The sequence below is a fragment of the Talpa occidentalis genome, unplaced genomic scaffold (assembly GCF_014898055.3).
Source record: "Talpa occidentalis isolate TD23 unplaced genomic scaffold, MPIMG_talOcc4v2.1 talOcc4.4, whole genome shotgun sequence".
NCBI lineage: Eukaryota > Metazoa > Chordata > Mammalia > Eulipotyphla > Talpidae > Talpa > Talpa occidentalis.
The window spans coordinates 110,712,417-110,736,267 of NW_023604295.1; the positions used below are offsets into that span (position 1 = coordinate 110,712,417).

At 37.5% G+C, this 23,851-nt stretch overlaps 1 long non-coding RNA gene across 2 annotated transcripts in view; it reads right to left on the minus strand.

The window, feature by feature from the left end:
• The window catches only part of LOC129146772 (uncharacterized), a 133,928-nt gene that overhangs the window by 71,016 nt on the left and 39,061 nt on the right, over nucleotides 1-23,851 (minus strand). The window contains exon 3 of one of the 2 annotated variants that reach the window (XR_008553972.1): nucleotides 6,775-6,881. The exons of the other annotated variant lie outside the window; for it this stretch is intronic. This is a non-coding gene — a long non-coding RNA (uncharacterized LOC129146772). Of the gene's footprint in view, nucleotides 1-6,774; nucleotides 6,882-23,851 lie in introns of those variants that run through there. 2 annotated transcript variants of the gene reach the window in all.

Below are 23,851 nucleotides of genomic sequence, written 5' to 3' on the forward strand. Positions count from 1 at the left end.
AAAAAGACTGAAAGTCTAAACCAAGACTTTAGAGAATATTAGAGAAAATGAGGATATAAATATATTATATGCTGATTAGTTCACCTGTCATCTTTAGGAAATAATAAGAGGCATCTAAGTGTTTATTATAAAACCAGGGAAAGCTCCAAAAGATAAAAGAAAAACAAAAATTGGATCGTGAAAGTCTGGCCTTCAGTTGCTATAGAAGATATTAGCATTTAAAAGATACATCTTTGTCTGTTCAGATTATCCCAATAATTGTCCTAAAAATTCATGCTATGAAATTTCAGCATATGACATGATTTCAATGGTATACTGACAGATGTCTATCAATTGGCTTTTGGGGAATGGGTTAGGGATAAGTGCCTGATTTATAACAGTTATCAAATTTTATGTGTAGTAAATACTCCTGCTGTGACAAATTCCAGACTGTCATACGCAACATTGAACACGAGGTTGGCTCTTACCAGTCAGTAGAAATCTCACCATTATAGAGTCCTCTTTTGACCCCCAGAAATTTACATACACTCTCCTTCGGGCTACTCTCCCTAATAAATCCTTACTCGAGGGAAGAAAAAAAATACCCATCCTAGCAATAAACACAATACATTTTTTTAAAAAAAAGGTGAAACCCAGTACATTGGAATGATCTCTCACCAAACATCCCATCTGTTCTTCACAATCCTCCCTAGACTGCTATATTCTGCTCCATGCCAGCTGGCACTCCTGAACAGCTGGGTAAAATCATTCCTCATTGTCCAGATGTATCATAATTCAGTCAGATCTGACTCTTCTTTAACTCGTTGGTCCTTAAACCTCCACCAAAGGAATTCATTTAAGAAACCATTCTAAATCCACTGATTTAGGGCCCAAGTTCCAAGATTATTGAATTCTGATGTCTAACTCACAATGCCTCGGTTTGGCTCACCTGTCTCATGCAAACTTGTATCTTTATTCTGTGGAGAAAATTCCACATCATTAATTTCTCTCCTACTATGCAGTCTGATAGAGAAGACTTTGCAATTTCTCTTTGACAGACTGGAAATGCAATTGAGATAAGACAAGAGCTCAGTAATTGTCTCTGCTTATAATAGTTCAGGCTTATAGGGAGGTTGCAAATTTCTAGTGTTATCTGGCAGGATACTCTAAATCTGATGTTTACCAAAATCTCTATCACACTATCTCCTCACTGCTTATCTTTAGAATATAGCTGACACATTACAATTTGACCTTCTGAATTTCTTTACCTTTCCTTGGGTGTCTACTATATAACAGATTGACATTTTTCCCCAGAATTTTAAAGATGTTATTCCTTTCTGTTTGTTTGTTTGATCTGCATCATCCTGAGAAATGTCAGTTGATGGGCTACTTATTTATTTTTTTTAATGGCAATATTTTCTCTAGCTTGTTTTGAAGTTTTCTCTTTGTCATTGTTACAGCAACCTTATGAAATGCCTCTGTGAGGTTGTCTCGGGATTTATCCTGCTTATGGTTCAAATACTTATGGAATCTGTGAGTTGATTTCTTCCATTGGTTTTGGAAACTTCTCAGTATTAGGACTTCAAATATTGCTTCTTTTCTATTTTAGTCCCCCTCCCTACATGTCACTCCAATTATATTTACATCAGACTGTTTTCCTGTCTCATGAGTCATTTACATTGTCTTTGGTAGTTTTGTTAGGGGGAAATGATGTCCTGAGTTAATCCCATACAGGCTTTGTGGACTCCACCCCCACTCCAGACTAAAGCCATCAAGACATTGGGAAAGACAAATCCCATCACCACCAAAGGGAAGGTGGCTGGGACCTGAGGGTGGAGTTGGGCAGCCAGGTTGGATATAAAAACCAAACACATGGGCCTTGGGGGGCTGACTGTCACTCGCCTCCTGGCTACACATCTCCTGGCTCGTGGCCAGCTCTCAGAGCGCCATTTTGGGATTCCTGATCGGCAGATCGGGTAGGACTCATTTAAAACTTTGTCTCCCAACTTTTCTCCCTGAGCTGTACATTTCCTCATTTTCCCTTCCCTTGTAAATAAACCTTTATTAACCTTTCGCGTGTGCCTGCAGTAGAGCATTGATAAGTCCTTTTAAGCGCGCGGGTGAGGATCCACAGTCAGGCACCCCGTTTTGTATCGGGGTTGCTCTACAACAGTTTCATCAATTTTCTCTGGGCTTTAGTACATTTTGCTTCTGCCCTTTCTTCCAGTTTATTAAATCACCCTTCATCCATGTCTAATCTGATATTTAAATTCATTAATGAAACCCTTAGCTTCTCTTATAATGTTTATCAATTTCGTACTGGTATAGCGTTTACTGATTCATGTTTTCTGCTGAAATTATCAGTTTCATGATCTATGTTCTTGAACATACTAATCACAGATATTCTAACATCCATATTTGATACCTCAAATAGCTGGATCCATCATAGGTCTACTTATGTGTTTTGACTTTAGTCATCTCTTGATTTGCTAAGTAACTTTTTATTGAATGTATGTTACTGACTAAATTTTATTGAATAACATGTCATGAAAAAAATATAGCAACTGTGGAGGGTGTTATCTTCTAGAGAAGATTGAAACTTTGAGCAAAAACCTAAACTTTTAGCAAATCATCTTTTTTTTAATTTTTTTTTAAAGATTTATTTATTTATACCAGAACTGGGTTACAGGGCAGATGCTCAGGAGGGTGAGAGGATTCACCAGAGACAGAGCGGGGAACAGAACAGGCAGACTGATGAAATACACTGCTGAGGGGAGCAGCGGGAATGACAGGAGAGGTCTGCCATGCCATGTGGGATTCTTACCAGCCAGCCAGGATTGAACCTGCGCTGCAGAGGCTGCAGACAGCTTCACAGTGTGGCACTCAACAGCCTGCGCCACCAAGGAGGCCCTTTAGCAGATCATCTTAACCTGAATGATTAAGTAGGAAATTAACCTACTCAAGGCTGGATTTCAGTCCTTGAAATGTCTTACCTATTCCCAGTTCTCCATTGCTTTTCTAATGTAGACCTTCAGGAGATTTAACTGAAATCTTTTTATGTTCACAAGAACTCTGAATATTTATATTGTTTCCCTAGCCCTAAGAGATTGGGGATATGGAGGTAAGGTGGAGTCTGCTTAGCTTTATGGCCACTCTGTCTTTAACATCTTATGAATGGACAAATACTTTGGTAGGAAAAAACAGTCCAGATTATCAAACTTGCCTTTCTGTGTTTCTGTTTACTCTGCATTCTTAGATTATCAATCCTTGTAATCTTTAATCGCTGATATTAAATGGAGGAAGGCTCTAATCATCTTCTTTGCCTTCTTTTTACCACTTTTTGCTGATTTTTTTTAAAAGATTTATTTATGCATACAAGAACTGGGGTAGAGGCCAGAGGTGTGGGTGTGGGGGGTGAGAGGACTCACCAGAAACAAAGTGGATTGACTGAAGTACACTGCTGAGGGGAGCAGCGGCGAGACAGGAGAGGTCTGCTGCACCATGTGGGTCACCTCCCTGGCTGGCTAGGGATCGAACTTGTGCTGCAGTGGCTGCAGGTAGCAGTGGCTGCGGGTAGCTATATACTGCTGTGTTTAACCCCTTGCGCCAAAAGGGAGGCCCTGATTTTTTTTTTTAACTTTTTCACACCATGTAGTCTATGAATCAACAAATAAAGGAAATAATGTCATAAGATTTTGAACTTGCCTCATTAACTTCTCTTCCCTATGAGATTTCAGCCACTCAAGTCCTAGAAGCATCAGAGTTTTCTGATACCTTCAAAATGATTTTCTTGTCTTTTATCCAGGTTTTCTAGTTTTTCTCTGAAGAAGGGTGTGGCTATAAGCTCCTAATCATAACCAGAAGCAGAAATACAAGATAGTGGAAAGTAGTTATATTTTAGATATACACTGAAAATTAAAAAAAAAAAAGGACTTGTTCTTTCATATAAAATGCACTATGAGAGATGAATTAAAGTTATATGAAAGTCTTTGGCCTAAGCTATTAGAAAGATTAAGCTGTGATTCATGGCTATGAAAAGGACACATGAGTAGAAGGGTCAGAAATGGAGTATCAGGAGCAAAATCTGAGATGACTGCTATAAGAAAATAAAAAGTTTTCCAGTAGGCATTTTGATATATGAGCCTGAAGTTTAGAAAAATAGCACAGCCTAGATCTACAAATTTGGAAATGATGAACATAAGGATGGCATTTAAAACCAAGATAGTACGTGAGGTCTCAAAAAAATTGAACATGGATAGAAAAGATAAAGGTTTATAGAGCAAGTTTGGGAGAACATTAACATTTATGCAGACATCAGGGAGATGAGAAGAAATCAGCAAAAGAAAAGAACTAGACAGATTAAAGAAAACACAGGTGAGGGACCTCCCAGTTGACACAGCAGATTGAGCACAGCACTGCGAAGCTGTCCGCAGCCTCTGCAGCGTGGGTTCAATTCCCCCATGGCCAGGAAGATTCCCACACGGCATGGCAGACCTCTCCTGTCGCACCTGCTGCCCCCCTCAGCAGTGCTTTCGGTCTGTCTGCCTGTTCTGCTCCCCATTCTGTCTCTCACCCTCCTGCGCCTCTGGCCTGTACCCCAGCTATTGAATAAATAAAAAAGAAATTTAAAAAAAAAAAAAGAAAGAAAACACAGGTGAGTGAGAAGTCATGGAATCCAAATGGAAATGCTATTCCAAGGAAAGCATAGCATAAAGTGTCAAATACTACTGAAAGACCAAATAAGATGACCGAAAAGTCCATTGAATCACCGATTTGTCATTGGTGACATTTTTGAGAGTCATTTCATTGCAGATGTGAACGTAAAATTTTCACTTGCAATGGCTTCACACAGTGGAAAGAGAATTTGTTTTCTTATCCATAGTCAGTTGCATCAGGGAAAGAATTCATGCTGTTTATCTTATTGGTGTTTCCAGAAAAATATCTCACTAAAATTCATCTGATAGCTTAGAAAAAATTGATAGGATTCACATATTTTCAAGTTACTGATTCTTTAAGAATAATTCCTTCCATGTTATGTTCAGGATCTGTCCCTGGCTAAAGACTATTTTTATCATAAAATAATTAATAACCATATGTATAATGTAAGATGTTGCAACATCTCCACTTACCAGACTATTATCTGGGTCCATAGGCAATGTTGAACAGTGATGAAAGATAAGTAACTTCTAGATATTGTACTACAACAAATACTTTGTCCTCTGAGGCTCTTATACTCTGCCATGAGGCTTTTATGCTATTATATGTGCTTTTTCAATTCTTTTTTTTAAGATTTATTTATTTATGCATACAAAAGCTGGGGTACAGGCCAGAGATGCAGGGTGTTAGAGAATTCACCAGAGACAGAGTGGGGAGCAAAACAGACAGATCTACTGAAATACACTGCTGAGGGGAGTAGTGGGTAAGACAGGAGAGGTCTGCTGTGCCATGTGGGTAGCTCCCTGGCCAGCCGGGGATCGATCTCATGCTCCAGAGCCTTCATAGGTTGTGTCTTAACCCCTTGTGCCACCAGGGAGGCCCTCCACTTTTTCAATTCTGACCTTGCAACCTCTCCATAGACTATTCCAACCAATATTTAAAGATATCCCTGCAATGAGAATAGCACAACCTGAAAGAAACACAGACACACACATACATACACACACACTTCTAAAAATTACCATTTTTGCAGCTGCCAGCGTTAGTATCCTTTTTGACCACAGCCAGTTGCTCGGCCAATTGCATATATTTCAATTTTTTGTTATAAAAAAAAACCCACTTTCATATACGAACATCTGTATTTGAATAGGTTAACTGCTGTAGCAAACACCCCAAAATCTTATCAGCTTAATGTAGTAAAAATAGATTTTTTCACTTATTCACTTGTCAAGCTACATCCTAAATACACTTCAGAGTTCACAAAAGAACTCTTGTGAGCATGGGAAAGAGATGTGGTATCCTTGAACCAAATAATTCTGACATATGCATCATACTTTTATTTTCCTTCTTTAGATACTTATTTTCTCAAAAATACTGAGTTGAGGGTGGTAAATTCTTTGATTCCTTTTCGTGTTCATCCTTCAGATATCTCTCTTGAAATCCCAGAGGACTCTACCACTAAGATAAGCTCTCAAATAACCACAAGAATTAATGCTCCTTCTAAACTTTTTATAGTGTTTGAAATTATTCAGGGCTTGATTATTATTCTGGAGATCAGAATGGGAAACTACATTCATTCTATTTCTAGCAACAAAGATGACATTATAAGTTATAACTCCGTATCATCACAACATGTGGTGTGGTCTGCTACTCAGAATATTAATTGTTGGAAAAACCACCCCTAAAAATTTCAGTAACTTAACATTACTGAAGTTTGGGGGGGCATATAAAATTCCATGGTGGACCTTCCCTAGGCAGCTTTTTCTCCATGAAGCATCTCAGGAAACCAAATTGCTGCCATCTTGTAGTTTCAAGGCACTCTTGACATCTTCATATAACAGGTAAAAAAGAGAATGAGGGGAAAGGAAGTGAGTAGCAAGAGGTGAGCACAAAGTGTTTTGTGGCCAGTCCTGAAAATAGAATGCCTCACTTCATACCATTGACCCAATGATGATCAAATGATTTAACCTAACTTCAAAGGAAACAAAGAAATGCTTTTTTAAATCTTGTCAGCTCAGAAAGAGGAAATAAGATTGCTGGGCATCTAGTCAATCTGTGCCATAGATTTCTTCTGGTCACTAAATTCTCAACTCAGTCTTTTTCTTACACACAAAGTATACTCACTCATTCATTAATGAGGACAACCCAAGTCACACTTATCATTAGGTTTAGGTCAGAGATCAGGATCTCCAGATGAGGTACAGCCATTCCATTATGCTAGTTGTGGCTCCTTGTGTTCTGGCAACCTATGAATTAAAAAAAAATGTTTTTCTACCACTACCACACACACTGCCAATATGCAATGGTGGGACAGTAACAAGTGTCACCATTTACAACAGGAACAAGTGGGGAAAGCCTAAAATACAACAGTCTCTAGCAATTCACTTTGTCCACACAGGAAGTGAGAGAGAGGGAGCACATCCTTTCAGAGCCTGAGAAACCAGCCTCAAGTTTATGAAAGTTTAGAGTTCCAAAGGGTGTTTGAAGTCTGAGTGGTCAAAACTGGTTTTCTATTTTTGTTTATTTGTTTGGATTGTGGTTTATTTGGAAATAAAAATTCCTCAAAAACTTAGTAGGCTTCTGCTCTGTTTGCTTCCTGGCACTTTTATATGCCTGAAACCACATTCAAAGATCTTTCCTAGAGATAATTCTCAAATCTGCTCTATCTCTCTGCTTCTTTGCCACATACAAATCTCTCTCTAATAATAGCTATAGTGAAGCTACAACTTTTGAATAGTAATACATTATCTTATTTGTGAATCACTTTACTGGGTTGTTTAGTGCTTGAGTTTGGGAGCTTTTTTAAAAAATTCCATTTCTCACTACTCAGATTCTAGAAACAACTGACTTTTTCAGCTCTACAAAACTGAATGTCTAGACTCTCTCTATTCCCTTCTGTTTATGTTTGTAAACTAGCCAATTCTTTCCTGAGCTTTTCCTTGGCCAAACACAGTCAATGAAAACCACATACCACTGGAGTTATGTTTCTCATTTCTTCTAGAGCTCAATTTCAATAGGCACATGTTCTACCTTCCAAGTATTCCCAGGAAAAAGTTTTACTGAATGTTTTGCCACTGCATAACAAGATTACCATTTTTGCAGCTGCCAGCGTTAGTATCCTTTTTGACCACAGCCAGTTGCTAAGCCAATTCCATATATTTCAATGTTTTGTTATAGAAAAAAAAAACCCACTTTCATATATAAACATCTGTATTTGAATAGGTTAACTGCTGCAGCAAACACCCCAAAATCTTATTAGCTTAATGTAGTAAAAATATATATTTTTTTTTAATTCAGGCCCAATGCAATATATTTCTCAGTTGGTAGTTGTCAAGTCATTTCCTTGCAAATTGTGACTTAGTAACCCGAGAACTTCTCTTACTCCTTTGCACTTTACAAATTCTAGGTAGTCAAGAAATAGTCCAGTCAGCAGATGAAGGTGAGAGGGGTGGAACTCAGAGAATTTCTGACTATGCCTAAAAATGATATACATAAATTCTGTATATGTTTCTTTTTCCAGAACTCAATCACATTACCCTAACCTAACAGCATGAAAAGCTGGGAAATAAATTCTCACCATGTGCCCAGGAAGAGGAAATTGGATTGTAAGAATTCAGCCTGTTTTGCAATAAGTGCAGCTAGAACCATAGTTTATCCTAATAGTAGCAAACGATTATAAAATTCTAAAATATGCAGCAATGTCACACGGAGAACCCAACAGAACCTAAAAATGAACCTCATTAATAGATTAACTAAAATGTTGATTTTGATTTTTACTTTATTAGAGTTAGGTTTTTTCCTGGTCCCTTATTTAGGTTTTCTAAATTCCTGCTATGAGTGAGACCATCCAGTATTTTTCTTTTTCTTTCTGGCTTATTTTTCTGAACATGATCCCTTCCAGCTCCATCCATGTTGCTGCAAATTGCATGAGTTTATCTTTTTTGAAAGCAACTATAAACCAGAGACACACTACGGGAAGGGGGGCGGGGGGAGTAGGATCAAAACAAGGGTGGTGGGAATTGTATGGGGACTATAGCCAAGATGAAAATGCATACATTGTGCAAAAATGAAAAATGATGTAAAAAGTGTATAAAATAAAATATAATTAAAAAACTAGATTAAATAAAATGTATTGAGACTTTATATTTTCCAGGCATTCTTCCAAGTGTTTTAAAGTTATTAATTCATTGGTCCTTAAAATAAACCTATAAGGCATTTGCTATTGTTATAACCATAGTATATATGAGGAACCAAGGCAGAAATGGATTAAGAAACTTACCAAGGTCTTATAGATAGTAAATGGAAGAAATAGAATTTGATTCCAGGCAGAATGATTCTAGGGCATGGACTCACTACACTGCTCCAACTTTTCTGATTTCTGTGTGAAAATCTCAGGTTAACACACTGTTTCCTCTTCCCCACTCCAGTACAGAAAGTCATTTAAGTCTTATTTTTCCACTTGTCTCCACTGACTCTTTAGGACATTCTCTTAATGAAGTCCTCTACTGCCCTATAGTTATTAGTGGAAATTTGGGGAGTAGTGAATATCATCCAGTCCAAACACATACAACACATACATACATACAGGAGAAACACATACATCCAAAGAGTAGTAAGGAGAAAAAGCTATCCTGTACCCAACATTTTCCAGGCCTACAGCAAGAATGCAAGCAACGGTCCATAATTTCATATATCTAACACTTAGAAGTTATAAATTAGCCCATACAGAGTTAAAATACACTGCATCCTCTCATCTTTGAAAACAATATCACCATAATGTTGAGGAAATACCATGTTAAAATTTAGAGTTCTTAGACTCAAAATTGCATGCCAGTAGGTGGAACCTTGGATAGACGCTGACCTCTGTTGCCTTTCTTTCCTTCTTTTTCCATTCAGATCCATGTCATATCACAAGGGGATTCCCAAACATGCAGGTGGATAGCCATAGCCAGGAGTGCACATGGGAGTTCCACCCATACCACACCAATAGCCACCCCTAAACCCCTCATCAAGAGGATGATGCAGGGAAGAAGTCCAGATTGAAAGCCAACTTGTGCTGTTTAAATGGAAATTCCTGGACCCTATGTATCCAGAATATGGTCTAGGGAAAGGGAGAACTTAGTTTTCATGTGTGCACTTCCCAAACCCCACAGAATCCTCACCCTATAGGAAAGGACACAGCCACAAGAGGGTCAGAGAACAACTCTCTGAAGACTGGGACTAAAAGCCCTGATTTTCCCTCTGATCCTAAAGTATAACAGTGATTGGGTTCATTTTCCTGCATTCAGCAAGAGATTTGAATTATAAATAATGTTAGAGGAAGTTCTTCAGGCATAAGCAAATAAATGATACCAGTTGATAATTTGAACTACAGAATGTCAGAAACGATAAATATATGAGCAAATATAAAATATATTTTTCTCATTGTTAATACCTTTGAAATATAATTGATTAAGATACACAATGAAAATACCAATCTACAAAAAACTGGGGGCTATGTTACTATCAAAACAAAGATTTCAAAAATAACACAAATATTGTCACCAATAAAGAGAAACATTTCATTAAAATAAAAACACTAATTGATGCAGAGGACATAGCAATTCTAAACTTTAATGGACCTAATCAACAGAACTTCAATATATATCAAACAAAATTCATAGAATTAAATGAGAAACAAAAAAATCACACTAATATAAATGAAAAGGGAAATAAAATCACAATTATAATATCAGATTGCAGCACTCCTCCCTCAGAAACTGAAAGGCAAATGAATGGAAAATCAGCAAGAATACAAAATACTTGAATAATCATTTCAACCAACTTGATCTAATTGACATGTAAGAAACCGTTCACCAGGCTGCAGGACACACATGCCTTTCCAGCAAACATGAGCATTACCAAAAAAAGACATATGCTAGGTTATAAAATAAGTCTCAAAAAAATTAAAGGGATTAAAATTGTACAATATTCTCTGACCATAACAGAATTAAACTAAAAACCATTAATAACAAGATCTGGAAAATCCCCCCAACGACAAAGAAATTAAACAACACATCTCTAAATCACACATGGGTCAAGAAAAATATCACAAGGGAAATTAAAAAATATTTTAAACAGAATGAAAATGCAAATACAATATGTGATAATTTATGAGAAGCCACTAAAGCAAACTTTAGAGACAATGTATAGCATAAAATTGCTTGTACAAGAATAGAATATTTGTCAAATCAATGTTCTAAGATTGTACTTTTAAAAACTAGGAAAAGATAGTTCAGTGGAAAGGAAGAAAAACCAGAACTAGACCCACATATTATTGGCTAATTGATTTTTGACAAAATGAGAAATTAATTAATTCGATTCACAAAAAGATAGACATTTCACCAAAATGGCCTGAAACAATGCATTAGCCATATAGCAAAAATAATAACCTTGAGCCTTAACTCCCAATGACGTGAATCACAGACCTGAAATAAGACCTAAACCTATAAAAACTCTAGGAGAAACCACAGCTGAAAATATTGTACCTGAAATGCTTAAGAACTCCTACAAATCACAAAACAACAACAACAACAAAACCCCTCTCTTAAAACACTACAAAAAATTTGAACAGAACATGATCAAAGAAAAGTAACATATGCACATGAATGGATAATTAGTTCCATTAGACACCACAAAAAGTCACCTCTACACCTCTTCAAGAAGAGCTAAAATTACTAGACAGTTATGGAAAGAATGTGGAGGTATGGGAACTCTTATGGAATGCTTGAGAATTTTCTAATAATGTTAGCCATCCTCTCATCATTAGACCCACTACTTTGAGGTGTTTACTCCAGAGAAATAAAAACATATGTCCACACAAAGACTAAATCCTAATGTCTATAGCAATTTTATTCATAGTAGCTCAAAACTAGAAATAACACAAATGTTGAATGCATGGTTTTTAGATAATTTAACCATATACTACTCAAGTACAAAAAAAAAAAAAAAAATAAAAAAAAAGAACAAACTACTGGTATTGGCACCACACAGATAAATCTCAAAATCACTATGCTAAGTGGAAGACGCAGATGCAAAAAAAAACTAAAAATTGCATATCTTCCATTTATATACAATTTTAGAATAGACAAAACTGTAACCACAGAAAGAAGATTCATGGTTGCCAAGGACCAAGAGTCGAGGGGAAAATTGATTCCAAAAGACACAAGGATATTTGTGGGGTGATAGAAATGTTTTGTGTCATGATTATTGCATGATTCTACAGATCTTTTAAATCCTAATCAAACTGTACATTATAATTAATGTTATTGTACATATATCTCAATATCACAGATTTTTTAAATGTGAAAGTGAAAAATCCAAGTGATGTTGAACATTTTTTCATATGCCTGTTGGCCATTTACATTTCCTCTTTGGAGAAGTTTCTTTTTAGCTCTTCTGCCCATTTTTTGACTGGATTATTTTCTTTGTTTTTGTTGAATCTCATTAGCTCTTTGCAGATTTTTGTGATCAGTCCTTTATTATTAGTGTTGTGTGCAAAAATTTTCTCCCAGTCGGTGGGATTTCTCATTGTTTTGGTTATTGTCTCTTTTGCTGTGCAGAAGCTCTTTAATTTGATGCAGTCCCAGCTGTTTATCTTTCCCTTCACTATTACTGCTTTGGGTGATGTATCTGTAAAGATGTCTTTGATGTGCATGTCATGTAGTGTTTCACCTATATTTCCTTCTATATATTTTATGGTTTCAGGTCTTATATCCAGTTCTTTAATCCATTTTGAGTTGGTTTTTGTGCATGGTGTGAGGTAGTAGTCACTTGTAATCAGGGAAATGCAAATCAAAACTACAATGAGATACCATCTTACACCAGTGAGAATGGCACATATTAAAAAAAAAAAAACTAGCAACAACAAATGCTGGTGAGGATATGTAGAAAAAGGAACTCTCCTGCACTGCTGGTGGGAGTGCAAACTGGTCCAAACACTATGGAAAACTGTGTGGAGATTCCTCAACCTACTAAAGATAGAGCTTCCATATGATGCAGCAATTCCACACCTAGGTATTTACCCAAAGGACACAGAAACATTAATTCCAAGGGCACCTGCACCCCTGTGGTTTATAGAAGCACTGTTTACAATAGCTAAGCTTTGGAAACAACCCAAATGCCCAAAAATAGATGACTGGATCAAGAAGATGGAATATTACTCAGCAATCAAAAAAGATAAACTCATGCAATTTGCAGCAACATGGATGGAGCTGGAAGGCCCATGCTCAGCAAAATAAGCCAGAAAGAAAAAGAAAAATACCAGATGGTCTCACTCATAGCAGGAATCTAGAAAACCTAAATAAGGGACCAGGAAAAAGAATAACTGTAAGAAAGAAAAAATCAAAATCAACAAACTATAAACCAGAGACACACTATGGAGGGGGCAGGGAAAGGAGGGATTGGGGTCAAAATAAGCGGGTGCAATTGTATGGGGAATATAAAAATAAAAAAAATTTTAAAAAGTATCATACTGGAAAAAACCTTCCAAAATAGTTTAGATGATATATACTGAATAAATATTATAAATGCTCAAAAAAAAAAGTGAAAAATCCAGAGCAAAGATCCTTCTCACCTGAGGGTAAGTATAATAATGAAAACAAAAACTACTACAAGGAACTAGGAATATATAATTTGTAAGATGGCTAGAGACCCTGATCATTGTACTAACAGAAAAGTCTTGGAATAACAACCATCACACACATCAGTAACATCTAACACTTAATGAGGGCTTCTGTATATTCTTTTATTGTCAGTCAGGTATGGTCACAAGAGACAGGTTTAGAGTAGAAACACAGCACACCACCCAGAGAAGTTAGGAGGAAGAATACGGGGGGCATGGGAGCAGTTAGGTCATGGACTTTTGGGGGTTTCTGCAGGAAAGACAGGGTAAACAGAGTAGAATTGGCTGATTTGAATCATTTTAATAGTCCTTGGGCTTTATGGGTAGTCTCTACTTGTCTGGCTCCTGGTCCTGGGAAATGAAGGCAGAGGAATATATCCTTCTGGGGTAGAAAGGCTAGATAGGGGTGTCTGGGTGTCAAATGATTGGTTTACACATGGCCATTCTCCCAGCTGGGCCCTCAGCTATCTCTAAATATTGGTCAGTCCAAGAAGGGGCAAATTCTAATCAGAAAAGAATTTTTTAAGATGTCAAAAAAGCATAATATACAGAATGTTTCATATGTATTATACACACACACACACACACACACACACACACACACTACAGCTTCCTGTGTGCCATGAACACTTCTGAACTTTTTGAATTAACTCAGTCTGAAAACAACCATGATCACAAGTGAAACTCTTTGATGAGGGCATGGTCAGCAGTGAATGTGTTTGCAAGATGAGAACCAGAGTGTGGTTTTGTGCTAATGCAGGTGCTGAACTATAAACAGTGATGTTGGAGCCAGATTGCTATAGGTTACAGGAGAACTAGAAGAAGTGAAGAAGCAAAAAAAAAGAATATAGAGTTTAGACAAATTATTTTACTTCTTGCAGCCTCACCTATTTCTTAATCTGTAAAAGTAGCAATCATAATCCCAGTTGCAAAATTTCTGCTAAAGATTAAATAAAATAAGATATAGCCTGTTTAGCAATATTCAACCATAAATATTGCTCAATAAAAGACCACCTTCTTTTTCTATCATTATCACTCCACTACTTGATCTGTGAAGTCCAAATCAGCTGCAAAATGTAAACTGGCTAAACTTCATCTTTAGAGAATTTTCTATGAATCCTTTTGAAAATAACAGAGGCAGGCAGAGCTGGAGAATGCAATAGGTTATGGAGAGCCTGTAGATCTACAGTTACATGCAAAGGCTGAATGGGAAATGAAGCATAGGAATAAACATGATGCATTTTAGAAATGAAGAGGAAAAGAGAAAGAAAAATTGAAATAAGGGAACACATTAACCCCAAAGAAAAATTTATTAAGTTTGTTATTGGAGCAGAATAACTGGTACTTTTACCTCAGGTGATTGCGGCATTGAACTAAACCGACAAAAGTGCTCTAAGCATCCTTGATAGTCTTCCATAAGTGGCATTAGCAATGCAAATCAATGGAGCAGATGAACTATATGGGATTCACTGAACTATAAAAATGGGGGTAATAGTGAACATTGGATTTTTATTTTTAAAAGTTAAACTACAATAGCCCAGGGGACATATGAAGGCAGTCAAGAAATGCCAAATATGAAAATGTTGATTAGAACATTTGGTTTCTTCATAAGCAGTTTGCAGTATTGATTTGTTTTTGTTTTTGTTTGACATTTGAAAACCTGAAATTCTTTACCATTTCACTCTTAACTAACATTCTCCTTTATTTAAAAAAATCAGTGACAGTAATATTTATTTTTTAAAGTTCAAAGATTATGCCCTTGCTGGGGGTAAGTAGCACTTTGTAAACCAAAGAAAGGTAAATTTTGTAGAAATATTTGTTTGAAATTCCCTGGGGAATAGTCTGTATTCCTCAGGGTAAGAAGCAAGAAGTCACTTTCTTGGTGTCTATATTCTCTGCATTAGCATTTATGTAAGAAAGGAACCCAGTTTTGCTAAAATGAAAACGTGCTTCAATGAAGACAGGGGCACGTTTCAGAGACATGGGGAAATATCATGCATGTCAAGGTCTTTTCTTTAAATAGTCTATGTAATCAAATGAATACAAAATCTGCCTTCTCTCTTGAACTCCACCCCCCCATTTCTGTCCTACACAATGTACTCCCCAAGCCTGTTCCTGGTCCAACACTCTACCTAGTTGTGTTTCAGCAGCATCTTTGACTCATGCTCCTCCTTTACCTCCACATCTCATAGGTCACCACATGCTACTTAACTTTGTCTCCTAATCTATTCACTTGTTCTGTTAGTGGGCAGAAGGAGGGGTACCCCGGGGCCCCCAAACCTGTCTGCTCTAAATGGGTTCTGCCATCCACCGCATCAAGACAAAACATACTCTAGTGCCTAAGATCTTCAACAGAAAATAATACAATTCATGTGCAATATAGAGAAGAGAAAGAACACAGCTAAAATATTTTCCAATTAAACATCCCAAATTACCCAACCCCTCATGGGTAAATGCCCTGCCAACCAATGTTGGCCCAAAGCAGGACCAGAGTCCCAAAAGCCTGCCACAAGTCTAAGGCAACTTCTGATGGGGACCCAAAGGAAAGGGGCAAAAAGGGGCCAGGCAAGCCTAGGAGGAAAAGAGCAAAATCAAAACCCAAGTCAAGGTAAAAGCTGCCACTGCCAGCCTCCCCACGGTCTCTCATTCATGTTTCTGTCTTTTCAAGTGTCTCCACCCATGTCCCCCAAGTCCCTGGCACAAGTCCAACACCAATAAGCAAGTGCAGCTTCCTCACAGGGTTCTTTGCTCCCTGTCCCTCCTCGCGGCCTTGATCCCTTTCCTTCCTCCTCCCTGTCTTCTCTTACTTCTCCTCCCAGCCCAGCTCTTCCCTTCCTTTGGGTGGGGCAGGGAACCTGGAACCTCCCCTTTCCCTGAGTATTACCCTGTTACATTTCGTCTACAAGTTCCCACCTTGCTTTTATCTCCCTTTTCCTTCCATAATATTAAATACAAAATCTACCAGGTAGGACCAAGGCAGGTAGGCACCAACATCAATGTTTTGGGACAGCAGGTTGCTGCAGTGGCCAGGGCATCAGAGTGAGAGCGGGATGTGAATGGCAGTGAGTTACCCACATGGGAAGGGGCAAAACTATATTGAAGCCTGATGTGCTGGATTAGGAACTGGAGGTACAGATATGCGGTTTAGGATCTTTAATACACAAAAATAGAGAGAGATAAATATAGATGTAATGTATGTATACAAATATATTTATATACCATTTATATATCCTTAGCACTGTTGACTGAGTTTTGGAGCAAGATATAGATTATTTTATTATGTTAATGTGTAAAAAGTCACCCTAAAGTGTTCAAGATGATAGAGCATTAGAAAAGCAACTAATTCTCAAATTGTTGAAGAGAAAAAAATTCTGTGTACTCTACTTGCAAACTTTTTGTAAGTTTGAGGTTGAAGTTTGAAGTTTGTTTCAAGATAAAGATCAAACAAATTAGATCAACAGGGAGACACCACTACACACCTATCAGAATGGCTAAAATTCAAAGGACCATACATTTTAAAACCTATCCCCTTTCTATCAGTAACTAGTAGATCTGATGGAGAGAAAGTCTGTAAAGACACACTTGAACAACACCATATTCAATTGGATCTATTTGACATTTACAGATTATACAGATTACTTCACCAACAAGAGTAGAATATACATTCTTCTCAAGCTTGTATAGAACATTCACCAATATAGTTTAATAAACACGTTAACAAATTTACAATTTAGAAATCATAGAAAATATACACTCAGACCACATGAAATTATTAGAAATCAATGGCAGAAAGATGGCTGGAAGATCTCAAACTAGAAATTAAACAACATACTTCAAAACAATAAGAGAAACTTTAAGATATTTTTAAATAACAAAGATAAAACTTACCAAACTTTTGGAATGTAGCAAAATCAGCATTTACAGAAAAACTTATAACATTGTTTGCATATATTAGAAAAGAATGCAGATCTAAATTTAGTAATCTAAGCCTCTAACTTGGGAAAACAGAAAAACAAGAGCAAATTAAATCCAAATTAAACAACAAATGAAATAATAAAATATAGAGCAGAACTCAGCAAGATTTAAAACAGGGGAGTAATAGAGAAAATCAATAAAACCAAGAGAAAAAAAAAAGCATGTACACAATGGCAGGGTGAAAATGTCCCCCCAAAAGATGTAGTTTTGCAAACAACTGACCAATTAAGACAATTTAGGGGAAAAAATAAAACCAATATCTTGCTTTGCAAGAATTTTTTTTTTTAAAGTCTATTAAAAGTGATAAAGATTGTATAAAAATTATCTACTTTTCTTCACTGTCATTTTCATACTCTTGCTCACATGAACCTCTGTCTTCTACCTTATGTACTGATATCCCCTCTTGCCTACTTCTGTCCCTCTCTGAACCAGAGTTCACACTGTAACAAGGGTGATTTTTTATTAATATAAAACTAATCCTTTTCTCTTTCACTTTAAATGCTTCAATTGCTCACTTGCCTTCAAAATACAATTCTAGGCCCTGCCTGGTGGTGCAAGTGGGTAAGCACCGCACTATGAAGCAATCCACAGCCTCTGCAGCCTGAGTTTGATCCCCAGCCGGCCAGGGAACTAACCATATGGCAAAACAGACCTCTCCTGACTCTCCTGCTGCTCCCCTCAGCAGTGTACTTTGGTCAATCTGCCTATTCTGTTCCCCACTCTGTCTCTGGTGAATCCACTCACCCCCCGCATCTCTGCCTGTACCCCAGTTCTTGTATGCACAAATATATAAATCTTGGGCCTCCCCAGTGGTGCAGCATTTGAGCGCTGGGTTGCAAAGCTGCCCGCAGCCTCTGCAGCTCCGGTTCGATCCCCGGCTGCTCCCCGGCCACTGGAGGAGGGTCCCACATGGCGCGCAGACCTCTCCTGCCGCCCGCTGCTCCCCTCAGCAGTGTACTTCGGTCCCTCTGCCTGCTCTGCTCCCCACTCTGGCTCGGTGAACTCTCTCACCCTCCCCTGCTTGTATAAATAAATAAATCTTTTTAAAAAATATATATATATAAATCTTTTTTAAAAAATACAGTTCTAAATCCCCTTGAGGGGCCCTTAAACCCTCAGGACCTCATCTGTGCTTTTCCCCTCAACCCTCCCCACAAAACCACCAGACACCAGTTCTCCTGGGCCACTTGGAGTTTCTCAAACTCACCTTGTTTTCTCTCCTCTTTGCCTTTCCCTTCCCCAATCCTTTGCTCAGGTGACACCTACTCCTTCCTTGGGCTCATTTTAAATATCTTTTACTCTAGGTAACTAGCCCAGTTTGGCCAAAAATTGGCAATGACCAAGTTTAGAAACAGAATTTTTATGAATTTCCAATTTATACACCTGGTAATTCACCCTATTACATTTTAGTGGAGCCTGAGAAATGCTTGAGTTTGGCTTTGATGGGTAGAACAAAAGCATCTGAAGGAAGGGGAAAAAGTCATTCAGCCAAAAGCCTGTGATCAGCTTTCCAAGTGTTAACATATCTGGGTATCTGGACTGAATATCAGCCTGGATCCCAGTGAAGACTCCCAGACCCCCAGGTCCCATGTCTCAACCAAAATTAAGTTTAAATGACCCCTGGGAAATTTGACAGGTCATCACAGCTGCTCTGGTATGGTCATGGGCAGATTGCTCTATGTGATAGTGACTGTGACTATAACTCTGGAATACTAAATAGGTATTAACAATAATTCCACTCCACATTAAGAGTCACTTGGGCCTGACAGGGATAGGTGAAGGGTCAAAGTCAAGGTTAAGATCTGATTTAAGAATATGCTGGGCCCTCAAGAACTGGAGAGAGGAAAAGAGGCAGATATTTTATCAAACACTGGAGCTGAAAATGGAAAGGATAGAAATTTATTTTCTTCTGGTTTTTGAACAAAATTCAATGAAGTTGCTGCTACCTCTATTAGAGGGGGTGGTAATTGCATTGATCAGATATATACAAGTGGGCCTGCCTGTATGAAAAATGTGTAAATGTTAGGCTAAGATTTTAATTCTTTGAAATCCACGTTGATAGGGAGAGAAAGAGGCAAGTGTGGAAAGGGGAAATTATTAACTGAAATGTCACACACTGTAGGCAACAAAAGAAGTCCTACTACTCAGTCTTCCCAAACATTCCGGTGGCCTGAAGCTAGGTTATGGCAGGGGGCTGCTGACCTAGAAATAGAAGGAACCACAGCCACTATTCACTTCTATAACTGCCTGCACAGTAAGTCAACTGCTCTCTGCATTAGACCCTTTAATACTTTAATACTATTAGAGCATCTTCCTTGGAGTACTAATTCACTCATTCATTCATTCATTTTTCATTCAACAAATATTTAGTGGGTCCAGGTATTAAAGATACAGTGATAAATAGGACAAACACTATCCTTGATCTTACTGAACTAACATTCTAGTTGGGGACAGAAACATTAAATAGATAAACAAATACATGTACAGGATAATGTCAGGGAGAGATGAGTGCTATGAAGAAAAAAAGCTAGAATAAAAGAAGAGAGGGACAAAGGTGCTGTTTTAGATTGAGTGCCTCATCAAAGATAAACAGCTGGGACTACATCAAATTAAAGAGCTTCTGCACAGCAAAAGAGACAAAAACAAAAACAAAGAGAAACCCCACCAACTGGGAGAACATTTTTGCACACAACACTAATGATAAAGGACTGATCACAAAAATCTGCAAAGAGCTGATGAGACTCAACAACAACAAAGAAAATAATCCAGTCAAAAAATGGGCAGAAGAGCTAAAAAGAAACTTCTCTGAAGAGGAAATGCAAATGGCCAACAGGTATATGAAAAAATGTTCAACATCACTTGTAATCAGGGAAATGCAAATCAAAACTACCATGAGATATCATCTTACACCTGTGAGAATGGCACATATTAAAAAAACCAGCAACAACAAATGTTGGCGAGGGTGTGGAGAAAAAGGAACTCTTCTGCACTGTTGGTGGGAGTGCAAACTGGTCCAAGCACTATGGAGAGCTGTGTGGAGATTTCTGGACCTACTAAACATAGAGCTTCCATATGATCCAGCAATTCCACTCCTAGGTATTTACCCAAAGGACACAGAAACATCAATTCCAAAGAACACCTGCACCCCTATGTTTATAGCAGCACTATTTACAATAGCTAAGCTTTGGAAACAACCCAAATGCCCAAAAATAGATGACTGGATCAAGAAGATGTGGTACATATACACCATGGAATATTACTCAGCATTCAAAAAAGATAAACACATGCAATTTGCAGCAACATGGATGGCACTGGAAGGGATCATGCTCAGTGAAATAAGCCAAAAAGAAAAAGAAAAATACCGGATGGTCTCACTCATAGCAGGAATCTAGAAAACTTAAATAAGGGACCAGGAAAATGAATAACTATAAGAAAGTGAAAATCAAAATCAACAAACAACTATGAACCAGAGACACTCTATGGGGGATGGAGGGTGGGGAGGGGAGGGACTGGGGTCAAAATAAGGGGGCTGCAATTGTATGGGGAATATAAAAATAAAATTTATTTTAAATAAATAAATAAATAAACTAAATAAAAATAAAAAAAGAACAGAAAAGCAAATAAATAAATAAATAATAGATTGCCTCATAAATGCCCTTTAAAGTCCTTGTAATTTTCATATGATAATTCTGTTTATATTGTTTTACACTTTTATGAAATAGCATCGGTTTATAATATTATATAGGTTTCAGGTGTGCATCATTATAAATCAACATCTGTGTATACTACATTAAGTTCACCACTAAAAGTCTAATTCCCTCTTTATCATACAAATGACTCCTTTCACCTGATTTATTCACTCTCCTTCCCCATCCCGTCTTATAACCACTAATTTGGCCTTATAGTCTAAATACTTACTTTTGTTTTCCTTAGTTCATTCACTTTTTTGTTTATGTACCACACATGTGAGTGAAATTATACAGTGTTAGCCTTTCTTCATCTCACTTATTTCACTAAGCACATTACTCTATACTCCATGTTCTCACAAATGGAAGGCTTTCATTTTTTTTATAGCTGAATAGTATCCCTTATCTTCTTTGTCCAGTCATTTGTCAATGGGCACCTAGGTTGTCACCAACTCTGGATTATTGTGAATAATCTATAATATATATATGCATGCATATGTCTCTTCTAATTAGTGCTTTGTAATCTTCAGGTGAAATACCAATCAGCAGGGTAATGGATGGATTTCTAAATTTCAATTTTTGAAAAATCTTTATATTTTAATTTTTTATAATAGTTGCACCAATTTACAGTCTCACCATAGTGTACAAGGGTGCCCTTTTCTCCACATCCTCTCTAACACTCACTTGTTTATTGCCTTTGAATTAATAGTCACTCTCATAATGTGAAGTGATATCTTATTGATATTTTGACTTGCATCTCCGTAATAACAAGAGATGATGAACATCTTGGCAGGTACCTGTTGGCCATCTATATGTCTTCTCTGGAGAGATATCTATTTAAACCTTCTACCTGTTATTTATGCAGGTTGCTTATTTGTTGTTGAGTTGGATGAATTCTTGATATATTTTGGGTTTTTTGTTTGTTTGTTTGTTTATTTTAAAGATTTATTTATTTATTTATACAAGCACTGGGTACAGTCAGAAGCGCGAGAGGGTGAGAGAATTCACCAGAGCCAGAGCAGGGAACAGAACAGGCAGACTGACAAAGAAGTGCTGAGGGGAGCAGCGAGGTCTGCACGCCATGTGGGACCCTGGCCAGGTGGCCAGAGATCAAACCGGTGCTGCAGAGGCTGCGGGCAGCTTCGCAGCCCACTGCTCAATGGCTGTGCCACCCAGGGGAGGACCATTGTTATATTTTGGATACTAACCTCTTACTGAATGTATAATTTGCAAATGTTTTCTCTCATTCAATAGGATGCCTTTTCAATTTGATAATAGTTTCTTTTGTTGTGCAGAAGCTTTTTAGTCTGAAGTCCCATTTGCTTCTTTTTGTTTTTGTTTGTTTCCTTTGTCATTAGAGTCATGTCCCCAAATATATCTCTAAGGTTTTTGTCCAGGAGCACATTGTCTATGTTTTCTTCTATGTATTTTATGACTTTAGGTCTTACATGTAAGTCTTTAACTCCTTTTGACTTAATTTTTGTGTATGGTAATAGATAGTGGTATACTTTCATTGTTTTGCATGTGCTTGTCCAGTTTTCCTAATGTCATTTATTGAAGATGCTGTGCCTCCTCCATTGTATCTTCTGGGCTCCTTGGTGTAAATTGGGGTCCATGTATGTGTGGGTTTACTTCTAGGTTCTCAGTTTTGACCCATTGATCTAGATGTATGTTTTCATTCCAATACCATATTTGAACATAGTTTGAAGCAAGGGAGCATGATGCCCTCATTTTTGTTCTTTTTTTCTCAGAATTGTTTTGCCTCTCAGGGTCTTTTATAGTTCCAAATAAATGTTATGGTTTGTTGTTTTACTTGTGCTTTTGATAGGGATAACATTGACTCTGTATATTGCTGTAGGTAATTATAATAGAATATTTTATTCTAAGTCTTCCATCCATGAGTGAAATATCCTTTTATTTCTTTGTGTCCATAATTTTTTAAAAATATAGTTTTCAGTGCACAGGTCTTTCATCTCCTTGGTTAAATTTCTTCTGAAGTATTTAATTCTTTTTGATACAATTGTAAAGGAGAGTTTTCCTAATTTCTCTTTACACTCATTTGTTACTTTTATACAGAAATATAACAGATTTTTGTATATTAACTTTGTGTCCTGCCACTTTACTAATATTTGTTTATCATTTCTAAGTTATTTTTTTTTTTACTAGAGTCTTCGAGATTGATTATGTATATGATTGGCAAATAGTCTACTTTTTCCCCCCTTTGGAATTTCCATATACAGTAACTACATTATTTTACATTATTGGGTTTAAGTTTTTGAAGAATCACTCTGGCTGCTGAGTGGAAAATAGATGGTAGGAGAATAAGAATGGGATTAGCTAAAGTGCTATTCCAGTAGGGGAGTGTCAGTGAAATGCCCATCACGGTGCCATACTGACCTGGGTCACCAGGGAGGAGGGGGCCGTGCTTGCGGAATGGTCCTCAGAGAACTGATGATGGTACCTGTCATGGTGATGCTGGCCTTGGTACAGCCTGTCAGTTTCACAACAACCACAGTAGAGCAAAGTCTGGGGATAACTAGATGATTCAATTCACACTCCCTGCTCAGCCAACAGTCGTTATGGGAAAACTGCTGAATTTTCCCTGAGGCTGAAGTATGACTGACATTACACACAACGCCTCATACACAAATATCCAGCTAAAGAAGTGGGAATGAGGCAGGCGCCTCTTTTGGAAACCAATTCCCACAGGAAGATAGGAGACCAAGAAACCCAGAAAAGGGCCGGTATTCACGGATTCAGTTATTCCTCTTTTCAGTAAGTATGACTTCAGAGCCAGACTAAGGAATGCAGTTTTGCTCTATTTAAAAGAAAACTGCTACTTCTTATTTGTGTTTAGGCACAGAGACCCAGAAGGATTTGCAGAAACAGGAAG